The following is a 20,640-nucleotide window of genomic DNA, read 5'->3' as shown; positions in this document are numbered from 1 at the left end:
TTGAACACCCCTGGTTGATGGAGAGGGGCCTGACTCAGGGCTGCCAGCCCCAGAGCTGTCCTACAGCCCTGTTATTTTCACAGCTGCGCCGTCTTACCACTGAGTGGTTCCACGGGCCATGCTGTTTCTGCAGCCACAATGCAGCACTACTGAGCTGTCTGCACTGAATTCAGTGCCTTTCTTTACTGCACCCGAAGTTGGGGATTCCCAGCGGTGTTTGAATTGGTGCCAGCGACCACTGGTTGACAATGGTCAACATGACAAGAGGGTCTTTTCAAAGCATTTATATTCCAGGAGGGAAACCCAACTAGAAGATAGGCATTTGCAATGGAATGTGGTACAAAATAAGGTGAGGGTGATCACATGGTGTTGTCACAGCTTAGAGGAGGGTCACCAAACCCAATCTAGAGGAGAAGTCTAGTGGGGGGTGTCCAGCCTTTTGGAATCTCTGGGCCACACTGGAGGAAGACGAGTTGTCTTGGGTCACACACTAAATATATTGTGACATGTAATCACAAGAAAAATCCCACAATGTTTTAAGTAAGTTTACAATTTTGTGTCGGGCCTCATTCACAGCCATCCTGGGCCTCATGCAGCCTGTGGGTCACAGGTTGGACACCCCTGATCTAGGGCTTCTTGGAGGCAGTGATATTTAAAGTGAGACGAAAACAAAGTGTCAGAATTAACCAGGTGGTAGTCAGGACAGATTCCTGGCAGAAGCTCAGAAGGGAGAGGGCAGAGAGGATGGCCCAGGAGGTATGGCTGGGCTGTAGAACTGAGAAGCAACTACGGAGAGTGGAGGTGGAAATGCACGTTGGGCCAAGGCTATAAGGACAAGGATCCATTTGGGAGTTGCCTTCCTATACTTATGAAGAGATATACCCATTCCTTGGCATGTGGGAAGAAAATATCCTCCCTTCCCTGTCTATGAAACTTTTGGCCTTTTTATAATGAAGCTGAGTAAGAAGCAGCAAGGAACTAATGAATCTATTTATCTGAAAAGACCAACAAGATGATTAATCTTTGACCAATGGGAAGCACTTGGAAGGAAAGATTGTGTGGAGTAACTGTTTACTTTTGTATTATTGAACAGATCTACAGAGGTCACTAGGCTTATTGCTTAAGCCAGCCCAGGAAGCTAATTGAACTAGTACCTACATTTTCACAGCAGACCAGCCATTGTTTAGGTTATTAGGAAAAGCACCGTATCAACAGGATGTTAACCGAGGGCCCACTATTTTAGCTGTAAATGAACCTTAGAAATCCTTGTTTCCATTTTAGGAGTAAGGGAACTTCCAGGCACACTCCTTACCGTGAGCACAGCTGGTGTGTGAAACCAGACCCCTTGACCCCTGGTCCCACTCTGTCCGCAGAGACACACTATCATTGACTGGTTTGGGTTTTTTTTTTCCCACTTAAAAGCTAGTCTACGTGGCACACAGTGAACACTAAGCATGTGACACAGGTTTAACTGGAGGAATAAAGGCAGCCAAGCAGGAGAAAGCATTTAAGCTTTAAATAATCTAATTTCTCTCTTGCCCTCCAGCAGGATGATGCATGTCACAAATATTGCAAGAAAAGGCTGATGAAGCGCAGTTAAAACCACCTGCCCAGCATTTGAGGCTAAGGCAAAGAGTATTCTTACACAGAAAGAACATGACTTTTCTATCTGATGAGAAATGCAAAAACTGATATCAATTTTGTAAAAGAAAGTAAAGATATTTATAAATATGTCTGCACGAGCGGACTGAAACACGTACAACCGCACACAGACTTGGAGGGAGAGAAAATGGAAATACATGGGCTAGAATTATGACAATAATGGTTTTCCCTGGGGTTTTGAGTGAGTGACTATGACAACTCCCTGCTTCGGGAAGAACAAGGACATTTTGAGTGACCGCAGGACCTGGCATTGCACTGCTTATGGTCAGATAGGCCACGGCGCAGGCTCGCTGTCACTGTTCTTACGAAGTTTTAGTCTGCGGCCAAAGGTCTGGCTCTTTGTGAATGTAAATTTGAAATGTTCTCTTCAAAAGATTCAATCAACTTGTATTTTCCTGGGGACTCGTTATTTACAAAGCACCTAACTTCTACCTAGTAATGCAAGCGTGTGCGGATTCTGCTTGTGCTGAGATCTAGTACAGTCAAAAAAAAAAAAAAAAGATTCCACTCCCAGGGGGTTAGTAAGTCTCTGAAACAAATCATCACTGATCACGCCACCATGGATTCAAGGCACCACAAGCAGATGTGAGGGTGACTTAAAAGAGCAAAATGACATTCTTTTTGCTGATGGAGTGACATAGGACTGCCTTCCCCAGAGATGTGTAATGGGCTGCACCAACTTCATCTCCCAGGTGGTGTGGTGCCGGCCGGCTTGCTCTGACTTTTGCGTTTCATTTTTAATAATACAGGTTGCTGTGGGTATGCCTAAGTTAACTCACAGGGGAACTGCTTAGGGGCCCATTGGGAGAAAGTCACAGAGTGAATATAAGCCTTGATTACTGCCTTCAGCATATTCCAGAAAGTGCCATTCAACTTCATAAGGTACCACAGGTCCATCAAGTCCTCGTTATTGCCCCACCTTGTGGCCTTGCCTAGAGTCAATTCCTCGTCACCTCTGAGGCGGTCTACCTTGGTATGAAAAGGGATGAGCAAAAATGGAATGACTTACGTATAAAATTCAGAAAAAATATATTGGAAGCGATTTCAACTTCAGGAAGTTTTAAACAGTTTGGGGATAGGCCAGTCAGCAGTAGAGGCCAGAGGAGGAACTCAGCTCTGCACAGTGTTGAATTGAAATGGTAAGCTTTCCCTTTTACTGGATAGCCACACACCTTGGAGAAGGCAGATTTTCATGTGCCAATGAGCAGCGTGGCCCTGTGTGTCATGATGGAACAGAAGCAGGTGTTATGATAAGCTCCAGAGACACACAGCAAAATCCAGGCACCATATTTCCACAAAATCCACATCACGTCCTACAACTCCATATTTAGATACGTCCCATTTCCCATCACACAAAGAATAAACCCTCACTTTCCCTGGGACTCTCAGACCCTACATTATCTAACCCTGACTTCTGCTGGGACATTCTCCTATTCCATCAGCCACACAGCCCTTTTCGGGTTTTTTAACTCATGTGCTCATTCCTCCTCCAAGGCCTTGCCTTTGCATTTTCCCTGACTTAGACACTGTCCCCAGATCTTCCTGTAGCTGGCTCCTTCTTACATTCGGAGTCTCAGCTCAAAGCCGTGTCTTTAGTGAAGCCTTGCCTAACCACCCAGTCTAAATCAGCAGGCACTGTCCTGCACATCAACATACCTTCGCTTTCTTCGTAGTTTTGATATTTAATCTGCTAGTTTAGTGGTTCCCTTTTTTGTCTCCTCTGCTAGAATGTCTATTCCTAGAGAACAGGAATCTGATCTGTCTGTTTCACTCTATCTCTAGTGTCTAAATCAGTGACTGGCATGTAATAGGAATCCAATAAATCTTTGTTTAATGAATGAATGAATGAATGAATGAGTGAATGAATGACTGGCACAGTCTTTTCCCTCGAGCACCTCAGAGTCTGGTAAATAGAACTGAAGAAGATGCTAATACAGAGTTATGTGCAGCACAGAGGAGAGACACATAGCCCAGAGTGGGGCTTAGGAAGACCATGCAGAAAAGAGGAGGCCTATGCTAAATCCTGCTCTCTAGAGTCAGTTAAGGGAACAAGAGGTTCCAGGTACAGGGAACAGCATGAAACCACTAGGATGTGAAGGGAAGTACAAGGTTGATAAGGGCATGAGGTCAAGAGTTCAAGAGGACACATCTCATGGAGTACATGAAACTGAGAAGTCTGGACCTTCCACTGAGGCTAAATAAATGGTCTACAGGGGCCAGTACCTGAAACTGGGATTAATCATTATGATATTATTTACTTTTATTCCAGTGCTCCTTCTCTCTACCTTGTTGCTTCTTATTCATGGGTTAGAGAAGAGTCTCACTGAGTATATTCTGTAAAACCAGAGGCACCATATGTCAAAGAAGAAAAAATTCAGTATACTTTATGAGTAATTGTCTAGTGTCAGCTTTCTTTCTTTTCCTTCCTTCCTTCCTTCGTTCCTTCCTTCCTTCCCTCCCTCCCTCCCTCCCTCCCTTCCTCCCTTTTCCTCCTAAAGGCACTAGGTCTGTGGCAAGGTACATTGGTACATCCCAACCCTAATTTTCCTCAGAAAGGAGGTGGGCATATACTCTGGCCAGAGTTTCCCTTGTATATCACATGAGATGAACAATCAATCTCTAAGTGCATTTTGTGCCTGCACTGATACAGAGCTTAAAAGCAACATAAGTCAATGCTGTGCCTTTTCTGCACCCTCGAAAAGTTGCCAAACATTTCAGAAAAAAATTGGCATATGAATAGGATATCAGATAAAAGTTTTGTTGAAACAAGTTCTTTTTTCTATGCATTCCATTCAAAACAAGAAAACCCAAAAGTCAACCCGTCATATGTTATCTAAAAATTATTCACAAAATGTTTGCCCTGTTTGAGGGTGTTAGCAACGAGTTCCTTGTTTCTTCATTCCTCCCCCTACCCTTCTCATTCATGAAAACGATGATTCACACTAGTGCCCTGTGGACAGCGGGGCAGTGGCTGCTTCCGAGACAGCCCACCTCCCCTGCTCATTTGGAAAAAAGCCCTACAGTGAATCGAGTTCATTCAGCAAAACTAGGGGAAAATATGTGTCTGGCAATCTCACACGCCTCTCTCTGTGCTTGTCTGGACAACACTAGGGTGGACTTCACATTTTTTTCCTTTTTGTCAGAAACGTATATATGAAATTGCATATTTTCACAAGAGGGCCGCCCAGTAGGGGTTTTGAAGCTGCAGGATCAGTATTATTGCAGTTGGAACAAAGACACAAAGTAAGCTGACCATGTGTTCCAAACGTAGCAACTGTACACTGGTGGTCTGGATCACAGAAATCATCCAGTAACAGTTACACGTGTAAGGACTGGAAGGAGTCCACCATGCTGATGAGCTTTGAATTGTTGGAAAAGGTGTGTTTTTTTTTTTTTTAATAACAGGAGGTAGCCTACTGTGAAAATTAATAACCGGAAGCCTCATTTAAAATGTAGTCCAGAGGCAAAGGAGAAAAAATTCTTGTACACTCACTGGACACTAGAGGCCAACAGGAAGAGATGCACCTTGAACCTCCTACAGAAAGAGATTCTACATGACAGCCACGTGCCATTTAACAACAGTGATACATCCTGAGAAATTCGACGTTAGGCAATTTCCATGTTGTATGAACATCATAGAGGGAACTTATGGAAACCCGGATTGTATAGCCTACTACATACCTGGACTTATGGGATAGCCTATTGCTCCTGGGCCACAAGCCTGTATAGCAGGTTCCTATACAAAATAACACGAGATTAAATCAAGTACAAGAGGAAATGATGCAATCAAGAGACACAGTAAACAGATGTGTGAGGCCACTGTGGCTGCAACACAGCACACGGTTTTACAAAAACTTTTTTATGAGTGTTAAGAGTGCGGTCTAAAATAATGATAAAAATACAGTCAATACATAAGCCAGGAACATAGTCATGTATAATCACCATCAAGACTTACACACTGGATGTAATTATATGTGCTATACCTTTATACGACTGGAGGTGCAGTAGGTTGGTTTACACCAGCATCACCACAAACACGTGAGAAAGGAATTGCACTAGGGCATTAGGATGGGTTTCACGTCAGTAGGCAATGGGGATTTCTCAGCTTCGTTATAGCCAATGGGACCACCAACTTCTATGTGGTCCGTTGCTGACCAAAATGGTAGCTCATGACTATACTACGTCAGCAGGAGTAATAAAAGAGTCAAGCTTACCCAGTAACAGCTCAGCCAATGGGAAACTAGCATAACTCAGCCAATAAAGAGTCACTATACTTAGAACTTTCAGTTTCCTCCAATGGACTATTTGTTTACAACAGCTTCTCCTAAGTCTATAAAAGAACAGTTCCTCTCCTTCGTTTCTCTGGACTTGTTCATGCTCTCCACTAGACTACATGTCTCAATTTGCAATTCTTTATTGTTCCTTAATAAACCCATTTTGCTGGAGAAATATCTGGCCATTTGCTTAAGGTCAACACTGCGCATCAGCAGTCAAGAAGGCAGCCATCAGAAATGGAAGCGAGTGAGACATGAACCCAGCAGTCAAAAGCATCAAATCTGTCTCTATGAGGTATGATGCCGGGAGTTATCCATAGACCAAAGAGAGAGGAACAAGTCTCATACATTCAACCACAGCACTGGTACATTGCAAGATACTGACTCCCTCATTTCATACATCATTCTACTCCAAGGGGACACCATAGCCCAAAGAAGTTCAATGTTTGCTTGTTTGTTTGTTTGTTTGTTTACTGCTATGCCACAGAGAACAGCTTGTATTGGAAAATCTCATTTTTTAACAGCCAAGGACACATTTTTGTCATGAAGACTACATAGAGAAAACATCAGGCAAATGAGACAGTGCACATGAAGAGTTAAGAAGAGAAAGAAGCGTCATGTGGAAGAAAAGAACCAAGCCCACAACAACTAAGCTTGGTGTTCTCCTTGGCTTTAGAAATGTAAAAGACCCAGTCAGGAGTGCTGAGTGGTGGGAATAATAGGTTGTCCTTGTACTTAAGGGAAAAAAGAACCACGAAGACATAACAATGAGTAAAGCTGAAGGGATCAGAGAATGTATGAATAATCAATATCTGGCAGAGGAGAGGATGAGATAGTGTCTCAGATAGAACATACTTTGGAGGCAACAGTAAGTAAACTCAGATATGTGAAAGACTATAGCTAAACAATACACAGCAGCTCATATGGATACCATAATCAGGAAAATGGAATGATGAAAGTTTAATGAATTTTTAAAATCATTGCTGCCACAATAAGTTAGGGCCTTGGAAAGTAAAGGGGTTTGAATTTACTGGTGTTGATTAAAAAGGAGAGTAAGGAAATTCTAAGCAGAAACAATCAAGTTTCCAATTTCAGAATGCCCACTGGAAACGTCTAACACAAAGTTAAAAGCAGAAAAACAGAGAAGCCTGGAGAGAAAAGGGAGTGGGTGGGCACAGGTTGAAAATGGAGTGTGGTTCCCATTTTCCAGAACAGATTACAAAAGCAACCTCACCCAGTGTTGTCAGGTTTGACCAGCTGAGCAGCGCTGATAACCTCCATCTATCTGTGAAAAGTTCTGGGGCTGGGGAGGGTTTACAATAAATGTCAGAAGGGTTATTACACAGTTCGTGCTAGCAGTTTCTCATGTTCACAGATACAGCATCAAAGGAGGCAAGTCGGCTGTAGACAGAGAGACAGAGCCCGAGAGGTAATTAAAACGTGTAAGTGCCAAGAAGGCACAAGGGTCATGCTTACTCCTTTGCCCCCACTCCTCCTCCGCACACCTGTGTGTACAGTCAAGCTACGCTCCAAGCAACTTAACACCTATAGTAACCCAAACTGTACTTTTGAACTTACCTGGCCTGACACCCTCATTTCACAAGTACAGATACCAAAACACAAAGAGGGTGATGACAGGACCATTTCACATGGTAGGAAGGGTAATTCCTGGCCCAACGTTTGTTTTCACACTTTATAACATTAGCGTTTTAATTTAAAAGCAATTGGGCTTACATCGCAGCCCTCCAAGACAAACACTTCCGAACCACAAAGGAAGGATGACTACTCAGTATGTGGAAGAGGTGTGGCTCATGCTTTCTCTTTGCTGACTAACTTGCACATTCTGACTGTACTCATTCCAGAAAATGCCCCAGGCCCCACATTTTCTGGTGAACCACCCTCTTCCCATTTTTAATTGATGACAATTACACTTTTGGTTTGAATCAGGGAGTAGTCCTTTATGCATGATCCAGGTTGGGCCCCCTCTCTGGTTTTCCTCTTTCTGATAAAGAGGTTCTCCTTTAGGCATTATTTCCATGGAGTGCTTTCCTTTGTGCCCTGAGTTATCAATGGAGTCCCTCAGGGAAAACTGACCACATGTGGGCAGGTTAAGATACTTTTTACAGAAACCAGAAACATGCCCCGGGTGGAGAATGCTAAAAAAAAAAAAAAAAAAAAAACAACCTAGTAAATGCTCCACAAAAGCACTGAGAGAGCGACACCTGGGAAGTGAGAATAACATGTTTAATGTCTCCAAAGTTGTCCCCTATTACCAACCTAGTAGGGATTAAAAGTTTAATTAAAGTTAAGCCCTAAAAGAGAAAGAATGCTCTGGGAATAGAGTTGATAAAATCCCAGACCAGCAATCACTTGGATGTGCTCCTTCAATGAACCCATCTCTTGGCTTCTTTAATGGATTGATCAGTTGTTTGCTTGATTGATGAATATTTGCACCTGCAAAGACATTTCTCTGAAAATTAACAAGGTCACAAAATTAGGATCAAGCTCACTCCTCCATTCCCTGTCATTACCAAAAATATCTTTATCCTATTTCTTACCTCAATGTTAAAACACAGAGTCAAGGCCTTCCAAATCAGAGATTCAGAGTCAAATGGAGAGAAAGGGAAAGCATGATAGTGGATTTGCAGTCACACTCTTTAATAAATAACGGTGTCGCTCACTCAGTTCTCTGTCGTTCGGGCTCACCACAACTCCTGAAGCCATTGGTTTCAATGATGCCCTCTTGGGATGCCAGTTGATACCCGGCTGGGAGCAAACTCTAGAAGGGAGTTCTGATTTAATGAACCTGCATGTCTCCTGAGGGTCCATTCAAATGCTAACAGGAGTTAAATTCTTTCCTTGTGCCACAAATCATTGTATGTTCTCCTTAAGAAGATTTTACCCAGGGTTGACATAAGAAATTGGCCTGATCTTTTCATTCGCCAATTAAATGCAGAATGCAATTTGAATCATCTCCAGCGACTCCCCACTGGCAACATGCATTTATAAATGCAGACTCTCATTACTCATTATGTCCACGTTTAAACAGAATCAGAAATGAAATGGTGAAAAGGAAACTTCCTATTTTTAAAACTTGCTGAGAGGAGTTAAGGGTCATACAAAATTCCATGCTCTCTATTCAGATTATGCTTAGGAAACAGCTACCACCAAATAAATAGTGAGGCAATGATTAGATTCCTCTAAACACAGAACTATACTACTGAGGTATTATGCATTTGTAATACTTTCAAATATGTCACTTTGCATATTATTTTCTGATCAGTAAGAATGCAGATGCAGTTTAAGAAAGGGTCACACTTTGTACAATAGGTTTATGCTTTGTATAAATGGCTTGGACATAGCTCATCTTCCACCTACATGGATTAAAATGCATTTTTGTGTGTGACTCGAATATAATAGGTACTGCTTGTCAGCCCCTAAATAACCAGTGAATTACTTTCCTCAAGGAACTTGTACCTAAGCCCTTATATGTGTCTCCAGTGTGTATAACTCCAGCTATTCAGCTCAAAAGCCATAACAAAATGACTATTTTCAGAAAACTACAACAGTTATTTCTGACAACTGGATGACATTCTTTAATCATCAACTGCAGCTGCCATTTTGTCTGTACTAAAACCATGTTTAATGTGCATAGCTCACAATTTAATTTTTCCCATGTCCCCTAGGTTTCTATTTCCTCATGGATTTACTTACTCTGCAACAGAAAGTGTCTTTGGGGATGTGCATGGATAGAAAATTTACTTTAAGTTTCTAGTGATATTTTAAAGATTAACCTGTTTCCCTGAAGAAGGCGGTGGTAGCAGAAAATGAAAAGCAGTCCTATGTTTTTCTCGTGATCAAGTACAAACCTCTGAATATAACATTTGGCTCTGCTAACTCTGAGAATCAGCTCTTACTTACTAGTAATTTCTAGCTTTTCTATTTATCACCTTCGCTACACCGCCTTATTGGAAATAGTTTTAAAAGCCCTGGAGTGTTGAACAGCCACCCAGGACGGGTCCTAGTCTGAAATCCTGTGAAACCTGTGGGCTCTCGATGAAATCTGTGGGTAGAGAGAATGTGGGTGAGGGGTATGTAGTCAGACGAGGTGTGCCCTTGTTATAGATTCTCTCTAACTAGCTGGTGCTCATTTTCTCCAATTATTTACATTTTCCTCCTCATTCGAAATGATCCCGTCTGGACTTTGCTTCTCTCTCATTATCTCACCACTGAAAGGTAATTGCCTTAGGAGCTAAATATGTTTTTCTTTCCTCATACGTCTCTGCGGTGTCGTCATCTCCTACCCAGTAACTGTTTCACAACTTTGACTTTTTAAATGGGCTGATTTACTCTGTGATTACTTTCTAGAGTGGTTGTCTTTATTACCAGATTTGCTTAAGGGGCAAATTAGATAAAAAGTCTTATGTCTAGAGTTTATTTCTCAAAGTTATCTTCGGTCTTCAACATTCTCTATCTATATTCATAGACAGAGAAAACATGGTTTTTGTTTGTTTTGTTTTCTTTGTAATGCTTAGGAAACAATAGCTCCAAGGATTATTTATTTAGAACAGATAATGGAAGAACCTCCAGATAACCTATTTATATGAAAGGTTAATGAGTATAGAAAGGAAGTACTAATCCTGAGTGATAAAAACATAACTTTTTTTAAGTTGGTAATTTCATTTTTCTTTGTAAAGTTTTAATTTGATTTTTTATTTTTCAATTTCAATTTATATTCAATATTATTTTGTATTAGTTTCAGGTGTATAGCATAGTGGTTAAATAATCATATACTTTGAAAAAGGTGAAGGGATTAAGAAATGCACACAACTTATTGAAATATTAAGGCTATGGCAGCTTGAGCAGGTGAGAATTTTCTAATCCGCTCCATACAGCTAAAATGGTATCACCACTGTTTTATAGATTAGATAAGAATGGTTTAGAAGATGAAGGCTTTTGCTAGGTTGGTCTGAATGGCAGAGGAAGGAGTTAAAAATAATGAACAAACTTCCTCTGACTCTGAGGTCTCTCCTGCTAGGCTTTGATTTAGTATCACCCCAACTTGAAGTTGAAAATTCTTTGCTTACTAGATTTTCCAAATTGGAGATGTCTCCCAGCTTCACTTAATGCCAAGATCATTTTAGAGAACAGTACTATGTAAATCAGCAAATGAATAAGAACTGCAGAAATAACTACATGTGAAAACACCAGTTAGCCAATAAATCACTTAGTCTTATTGTTTTGCTCTTTAATGCTTTCAATACTTGAATGCTACTGCATATGTAATGCGTGTTTTATTTATTTATTTATGTATTTATTTTTGGTTTCCTTTAAATTTAATCTTCATTGTATTTTTTTCCATTACCATTTAGTCCCCTTACATCCTCCTCCCCAGCAATCACCACACTGTTGTCCATGTCCATGAGTCCTTTTTCCTTTTTGCTCAATCCCTCCGCACCCTAACCTGCCCTCCTCTGCTAGCTGTCACCTGATTTCGATCTATGAGTCTGTCTCTGTTTTGCACGTTAGTTCAGTTTGTTGATTAGATTCCGCATATGAGTGAAATCATATAGTATTTGCCTTTCTCTGACTGGCTTATTTCACTTAGCAGGTCCATCCATACTGTTGCAAAGGGTAAAATTTTCTTCTTTTTTACAGCTGAGTAGAATTCCAATGTGTAAATGTCCCTTAGTTGTTTTATACACTCATCTATTAATGGACACTTGGGCTGCTTCCAAATCTTGGCAATTATAAATAATGCTGCAATGAACATAGGGGTGCTTATATTCTTTTGAATTAGTATTTTGGGTTCCTTTGGATATAGTCCCAGAAGTGGGATCACTGAGTCAAAAGGCAGATCCATTTTTAATTTTTTTGAGGTGCCTCCATACTGCTTTCCATGGTGGCTGCACCAATCTGCATTCCCACCAACAGTGAAAAAGTGTTCCCCTCTCTTTAAATCCTCACCAACACTTGTTGTTTGTTGATTTATTAATGAGAGCAATTCTGACAAGTGTGAAATGGTATCTCATTGTGGTTTTAATTTGCATTTTTCTGATGAGTAGTGATGTTGAACATCTTTTCCTATGTCTATTGGCCACCTGTATGTCCTCTTTGGAGAAGTGTATATTCAGGTCCTCAGCCCAGTTTTTAATTGGTTTGTTTGTTTGGTATTGAGTTTTGTAAGTACTTTATACATTTTAGATATTAACCCCTTATAAGATGTATCGGCAAATATGTTCTCCTATTCTGTGGGTTGTCTTTTTATTTTGTTGATGATTTCCTATGTTGTGCAAAAACTTTTTAGTTTGATGTAGTCCCATTTGGTTATTTTTTCTTTTGTTTCCCTTGTTTAGGGAGAAATACCCAATAAAATTTTTCTATGAGCAATGTCCGAGATTTTGCTGCCTATGATTTCCTTTTAGGATTCTTATGGTTTCTGGTCTAACATTGAAGTCTTTGATCCACTCTGAATTTACGCTTGTGTGTGGTGTAAGAAGGTGGTCTAGTTCCATTTTTCTGCCGGTATCTGTCCAATTTTCCCAACACCATTTCTTGAGTGAACTATCTTTAGCCATTACATGTGCTTGCTTCCTCTGTCAAATATTAATTGACTACAAAGCAAAGCTGTGGGTTTATTTCTGGGTTCTCTATACTATTTCATTGATTGATGTGTCTGTTTTTATGCCAGTATCAGGCCATTTTGATTACAACAGCCTTGTAGTATAGTTTGATATTAGGTAGCATGATTCCTCCAACTTTGTTCTTCTTTCTCAGGATCGTTATTGCCACGAGGGGACTTTTGTGGTTCCATATAAATTTTTGAAATATTTGTTCTAATTCTGTGAAATGCATCATTGGAATTTTGATAGGAATTGCATTGAATCTACAGATTGCTTTGGGCAGTATGGACATTTTAATGAAGTTAATTAAAGCACCATAGGATCTGGCAGAGTAATTCCTGTGGGTGGGAGATATTGCTTCCCCTCAGGCTGATGCCATTCAGAGACAAGTGTTACCCTGAGAGAGATGGCTCCTTCTGTATGGGAAATGACTCAGCATAGTGATCCACTATGTGATCCACCATAGTGATCCACTCATCATAGTGGAAGTTGTTACTTCAGTTTTCTCCCCAGAGCCACCGACCCCAGACTCTCCTCAAGAATTTCTAGTCCACTCTACCCTTCCTTTGCCAGTGTCCAGGGTATGTGGCTACAAAAAAATTTTGTGCTTTGGCTTTTTAAGAGGCTCTGTGTCTCTAGCCATCTCTCCCTGGCAGACAGAAACCCTGCTGCTCTTCACAGCTGGGTGTTATCTGGGTTCCTTTCTGGCTCTGGTGCTGTAAGCTGGGGAGTACTGCTTGGGGTTTAGATCCCACACTTCTTGGGGAGAACCCCCCACTGCTGAAATATCCCTCTGGCACTTCAGCTACTGCCCATGGAAGCCCAGCCAGCCCTCTCGTGTCTCCTCTGCACTCCCTACCAGTCTCGTTGTGATGAAGTGGTTTCTTCTGTTTGCCTGTGGTTATTAGGCTTCTCTCCAGCTAGTGTTCAGTTGGTAGTTCTGGATGATTTCTCTACAATTTAGTTGTAATTCCAGATTGGTTCTGGGAGGAGGTTAGTGTAGCTTCCACTTACTCCTCCACCATCTCGGATCCCTCAGCAATGCATATTTTAAAACTTTTTATTTAAATGATGTCCTTATAGATTAACTAAGTGCCCTAATCATTTAAAAATAAATCATAAATTAATTCACTTTCTGCATACTCTTGGCAAACTTTTTCTAATCGCATTGCATATAATTTCGCAATGTAATTAGATGCAATTGATTATTTTTCATTGTAAAAATAACAATGTAATGTGGTTAATCCTAAGTGAAGAGAATTCTACAGGTCAGCTAAGCCTTGTCCTTTCAGATATTTTTGCAGCCATGGTTTTGAATCGAAAGATTTGCATGATCTCTTTCACTATGCATGCTACAAAATGAAATATGGCTGTAACCTTGGATAGACTCTTCAGCTATGGAACAATGCAGAGACAGTGGCACCCAAAAGGGGATGAAGAACTGACTATTCTAGTTTGTATCTGGCTACATGCAACTAAGTAAGATAAGCAGCCCTGGGTAAGAACTTCTTCCTTAAAGATGGGTCCTTCATACCTGGAATCCCTGGGAAGGGTCCAGAGAAACAGCCACTGAAAAGCATGCCATTAGTAAGCAGCCCCATATTTTCTTTGCACCCTAATACCTCCTTGCTGCCCCTTCTTACACTTCCTTGATATTCTGACTTAGATAGCTGATTACATATTATCACCAGACACCATGCCTGGCCTCTGCCCAGAATAAACTATATTGATAAACCTATTTAAATGAAGCTAAACTGAAAGAAACACCAATAGGCAAATTCCTTTTATGATATCACTCAGACCTGAAGGAATGGTCTTTATTTACTGCCAAGCTATTTTAATAGATAACTCAATAGGTCACTATGAACTTGCCTTCGTTTTCTCAGGATTTTACAGAGCAACTAGAAATTTTAAAATTAAATTTTGGATAAATACAAAAGAGCAGAACACAAAGCTGGAATATTAAATATAATTCAAATAAGTTTTGAAAATATGCATAAAGTAAGTCTAAAAGCAAATATTTCAAAACAAATATTAAAAGCAACAATTTCAAAATGTTTGTTTTTGTATGGCAGGGTTTTCAGTGTTTTATTTTCTCTTTGTGTATTTTCCAAGATTAGATGCTAAACACATGTATCTTCTATATTAGAAAAAAAATGAATAGCCCAATAATGGTACCACAGACATTTCTTTGTATTGAAAAAGAGTTCTGAGTGTTCCTTCTTTCCTCTACTTTTTCCTGTTGCATCCCTTTCACAACAGAAGTGGATATGGAAGCACACACATCTGCATACAGGTCTACAGATACGCTTGGTTCCAACATGTTATGCTCCTCCTTACAGACTTGTGACAACTGCACCTCATAGCCAGGACATTTGCACAAGTTTTAGCCAGGGGCCCCTTCATGTGCTGGAAATCGATGGTGAGTCTTACTCACATGTCTTGCCAATAATAAAATTAGGAGGTTAATTTCAAGGTATACGTTACTCATGGCAGTACAGGTTAGTGAAGGGTTATTTTCACAAGAGAAAACAAGCCCATCTCTTTGAAACCCTTCCCAACCACTTGACTTCCTGGAAATAGAAGGAACAGGCATCGTATGTTTGCCTTCCATCAAAACATACAAAGAAGATAATTTAAATGAACTGTATCTTGAAGATCTTGTCAGAAAGTAAAATCCTACTATAAGAGGATGGATATTTTCAATTGTTAAGCAGGAAGTTATAGCGATAAAAGAGAGTTATTCTCAACCACCTGCATTACGAGCAAGCTGTGGACATCAGTGTAACGATGCTTCCTCCAGACCCCACTTTCATCATCGCCGACGCATGCTCACACTGCCAGTGCCCCACACTTCCTAGATGTGTTATTATGGTGGATTAAAATTCAGATCCTTTAAGAAAAAGTTCCTGTTTATTTTGACATGTTTTATTCTGGACATTTTTGTATGTTTAAGGAAGAAATCATTGCATAATTTGAAGACATTTCACAAATAATTTAAAGTATTTTCAAATTTTAATCATCTTTGCTGAAAATGTTGTCTTCAATAAGAAACTATGGAACCCCTAAATAACATTGGATAATTTTCTTTACCACCAAGATCAAAGTAACAATACGACTGGGAATTAAAATGCTGCTTACCCTTAACAGCAAAGAGAGAATTGTACATAATCCATTATTCTCTGACTTGTTCGAGTTGCTTCTTATGAGTAGGTTTTTGTTTGGGAATGTTAATATTTTTAGTGTTTGAGATATGTTTTGAGGCATTATATAACTTCAAACACAAATAGGCCTTCAGTTCCCATTGATATTTTGGAAATGAGCACAGGTTCAGAAAAAAATCTGTGCAATGCCTTTTATGATTAGAAGACATAGCAGCTTTGGGAAGGATGAAGAATAAGGAAGGGTAAGGATAAAGAAGTGGAAATCATTCTTAAGTGGTAGAAGTTTACCCAGAGCCTCTCCCGACAGTAATTGGATTTGGTTGACTAGAGCTGGGAGTAAAGTGAACAGATGTCAGGTGATGGAGCAGAACTTGCTCTTTTCAGATTAAACAACCAATTATGAGTGGATAATGATGTGTGCAACTGGTAGCCACTGAAAATGTTTCCAATTCAGACCAAGTAATAAGGCTAAGATGCAAATAGATTTCATCCTACACAAGGTTGAAATCTAGATGTTTAAAATAAAAAACCTCATTTAGAACAGCAATGAATAAGGTGTACGTTGACAAGTTTTTAGGACTTTTGGAGATAATTTAATGAAATTAGATTGTATAAATTATGACTATCCTCTAGTTCTCTAATTAAATAAGACTGACCGCTATTTTCAATCTGACTACCATGACCAGCCAGAAAACATTTTTAAAAATCTTAATTATTAGTTTAGACTATTCATACAGTTGACTAAAATCAAACAATGATGATGTCAAAGCCTTAACCATGTCTTAACTTTTAATCTTCATAAAATCACTGTCTGCACTAGTATCCTGTGGAGTACCACTGTAACAAATTACCACAACCTTGTGGTGGCTTAAAACAACAGAAATAAATTCTCTGACATCTCCGAAGGGCAGAAGTCTGAAATCGAGGTGTTGGCCGGGCCACACTCCCTCCCTCTGGAGGTCCTAGGGGAGAATCAGTTCCTTGCCTCTACCACTTTCTGGTGGCACCTGGTGTTCCTCGACTTATGACCATATTGCCCCTTTCTGCTGCGTTCACACTGCCCTGCCTGCTGTGTATCTGCCTCAAAATTCTCTGTCTCTCTCATATAAAGACACATGTGATTGCATTAGGGTCCACCTGAGTAATCCAGGATAATCACAAGGTCTGCAACTCAATCACATCTTTTGCCACATAAGGTAACACTCACAGGTTCCAGGGATTTGACACAAATGCCAGACAATAGCCACATATGGGAGTGAGGCACCCTAGAGTACCCATGTCCAGTGACCTGCCATTGACTAGGCATGGGAGACACCGTCCAGGATCAGCCAGGCCTGGCCTACATCAGCAGAACCACTCAGCTGACCCCTAAACTTGGGAGCAAGAATAAACGCTCACTGGTTCACACCACTGGGTTTTGAGATGGTGTGTTATGCAGTAGCATCTAACTGATAAAACCCAACAAACCAGTCAGGAGGCCATGACTAATGAGAGGAACCTTATTTTTCCCACGTGTGTCCTACTACACATGACATACTGAAGAATTTCCAAAAATGACTGATGGCCTGACACAGTATCCTGGAGAAGCAAGCAGTGGTGGCTTTTTTATGTTAACAGTGCATAGGTCCACAGGTGCAGTGTTTAGGAGGGTGAGACGGCCGCCTTGTAAGGCCCCGCCTTCTAAGAGACCTTAGGCTCAGCTGAGAGCTCTCCTGCATATGTCTGCAGTCAATTAACTTGCCTTTCGTTCACTTCATTGAACTTAAAGAGCAACGAGCGTCTGTTCAGAAGTCACACACCATGTTCCCTCCTGCCTACAACCATAGCAATAAGCCAGACAGCTTTCTGGTTCACTGTAAAAATTCTCTTTATAGGAAGACAACATGGTAACGATAAAAACACCACCTATTGTGAGGCACACAGAACCTCATCACGAAGTCTCAAGTACACACGTGAAATAAAAACCAGCACCTTCTACCCTGATAGACATCAAGCTAAAAATAACACTCGAATTGCCCAGCCTCAGCCAATCCTGGAGATAATGTTGCTTCCTGATGTTGCACAGTGTCACGCAGGAGTAGGACTGGATTTGAAGTCAGGAGAAGTGTATTTCTGTTCTTGCCCTACCATCAATAGTTGCATAACCTTGACCGAGGCCCCTGGACACTTGGACTACCAGATAACTGCTGAGAATCCTGCCAGTCCTGCCATTTCGTGTCGTCGTCTCGCTCTCTGAGCTTTGTAGTTCAGCACTGTGAGTGACCTGACAGAATTCAGCTTGATGTAGTGGCCAGATCTCTGCACTGAGAGGACGTGGTCCCCCCTCTGCCACCAGTGTGTCAGGTGACCTTGAGCAAGTTCCACGTCTCCACACCTTAGTAGGCCCATCTGTAAGACAGGTGTTCCATTTGGGCAAAATGAGCTCTAAGATCCTTTCCAGATTAGGATGCCTGATTTCAAACTGCTCCAAGGTTCTACATTTCATCATTGATTTCTAGACAGAGAGTCTGACCGGGACTCAGGCAAGAGAGACTGAAGAGGCTCAGGAGGCCAGTGCACAGAGCCGCGGGAAGTCACACCAAGCCTGGGGTCAGTAGCTCTGACTTCTGACAAGGAGGACTAGTGGGCTCTTATTTGCAGAAGTGCTTCTGGTGTCAAATAAAATGCCACCCACCGCCAAAACTATGTGTTTTCTAAATCATGCCAGTTGTGTAACATGTTGTGGAGCCCCAGATGTTCTGGGAAGCTCAGCATAGACCCCGGACATACAGTGACCCAAGAGAAGCCCCAGAACTAGTCATGCCTTTGTGTCCTTCACACAGCCTTTGTCATGCAGGGACAGAGTAGAGCAGTTTTGGAGACCCCCTGCCACCAAAAAGATAAAACATAGCAACTCTTTTCCTGCCTCCAAGAAGACAGAACACAGATACCCTGTGATGGAAGCTTCTCTCCAAGCAGGGACTTGGTGAAGCCCTGGTGGCTGTGTCATCAACAAGGCCTGACTGTGTTCACTGAGCTCAGAGTATCTAACAAAGTATCGGAAAGCCAGGTGACCGAAAAGCCAGCACCTTCCAAGGTGCTAATATAGCAATGATGTGACGATGTCTGCAGGGCCAGGCTCTGGGAGAAAATGGCCTTGAGCATGACAGCTGCCTCCATGGCTTGGTGAGGCTGAAGAGACCCGGAGGAAGGCACCTACCCTTCTGCCTCTCACTTCTCATTGGAAGCAATTAGAGAAAATTAGCCCTCTGCAAAAGGAAGCCAATTGCATGCTGTGCCAGCAGGAACCATTGCAGAATGGAAAGCATGTCACACAGGCATGTTGAACCACTTACTGGAGGCAGACGGCAAATCTGGCCTAAGAAAGAGTGCGGAAGGCCCTTCTGTTGGCTCTCAGCCAGTCAACTCATTTAGTCTGGATCTGAGAGGGAGGCATGTTCTTCATATTCGGAGTGGAAGGTACTGGGTAACTGTAAGTAAATGGCTTATTTTGAAATTCAGAGAGAGAGAGAGAGAGAGAAGTGGGGATGTGGTAGGGGGGACACAGCTACTGTCCGGCCAAGGCCAAGGCCACGGCCATGGTTCTGCATTGAGCAAGTTGTACTTTCTCCACCGGGGGCACAAGTGCACCGTGCTACTGGTACCCTGAGTCCACTTAACGTTCCATGTCCAACTTCTCAAGGCTTTTAAAGTTGCTACAACCTGATTCCCACACTATCAAGTTAAAAGTTATATCATCTAATTTGTAGTCCACCAGCCTCTGGGAGTGGTATAAATTTTCAGAAAGGGAAGTTGTGATCCTTAACTTCTGTCTATCTTAAAGCCTCAGAACACCCCAGAGCCCATTCTCATTCACACAAGCTTCCACTGCACACCCGAAACGGATGAATTAAGCACTGCCTGGTCAGGTTTATATGCACTCGTCTTGAACCAGCTTTTTTTCATTGTGATAAATACACATAAGAAAATTTACCATCCTAACCAGTTGTAGGTGTGCAGTTGAGTGGCATTAAGAACATCAACATTGTTTTGCAACCATTATCACTACTTATCCTCAGAACTTTATCATTCCAAACTGAATTTTAATATACAGTAACCAGTAACTCCCTGATTCTCTCACCCCAACCCCTGGGAACCATCATTCTACTTTCTGTCTCAGAATGTGGCTGTTCTAGATATTTCATATAACTGGAATCACACCATATCTGCCTTTTTGTGTCTGGCTTATTTCACTTAGCATAATGTTTTCAACTTGATTAAAAATTTGAAGTAACAAAGCCTCTAAGTTGATAAGCCATCGTATGGAATAATTCCTCCTTATTTCTATCTAGTCTTTTCTTTTATTTTCTTAATCCTAACCCTAGGATGGTTATTGATTTGAGAGAGAGAGAGAGAGAGGAAAGGAGTGAGGGGAAAAAGAGCAATATCTATGTGAGAGAGAAAAACATCAATCAGCTGCTTCCCATACGCACCCTGACTGGGGATCGAACCCACAACCTAGTTTGTGCCCTGACCAGGGTGATTGAAAGCACAACCTTTTGATGCATGGGACGATGCTCCAACCAACTGAGCCACCCGGCCAGGGCTCTATCTAGTTTCTTGAATTTTCATTTCAGAAGTTTCATTTGACCTGTGCTTCCTTTTGAACAGACAGAGAGTCCTGTGAATTTGGACAGACTCCTTCACGAAGTGAGCACAGACCCTGCCAAAGGAAGTGTCAGGAAGGATTTAGATAGCCACTTGGTGGGGATATTGCGAAAGTGTGAACTAGGTGAGAGTCAAACTCTCCTTCTGCCCTAAAACCTCGTGACTTTTACAGACAAATGCTTTGGTTTGTTCATTCATTTATTCACACAGGAATCTGTCAGCGTTTACTGAGCACCTATCCCATGTAAATGACGAGCGTTGATGCAATGT

This window comes from Desmodus rotundus, chromosome 13 (assembly GCF_022682495.2).
Source record: "Desmodus rotundus isolate HL8 chromosome 13, HLdesRot8A.1, whole genome shotgun sequence".
Classification (NCBI taxonomy): Eukaryota; Metazoa; Chordata; class Mammalia; order Chiroptera; family Phyllostomidae; genus Desmodus; species Desmodus rotundus.
Note: the sequence above shows the minus strand (reverse complement) of the source record.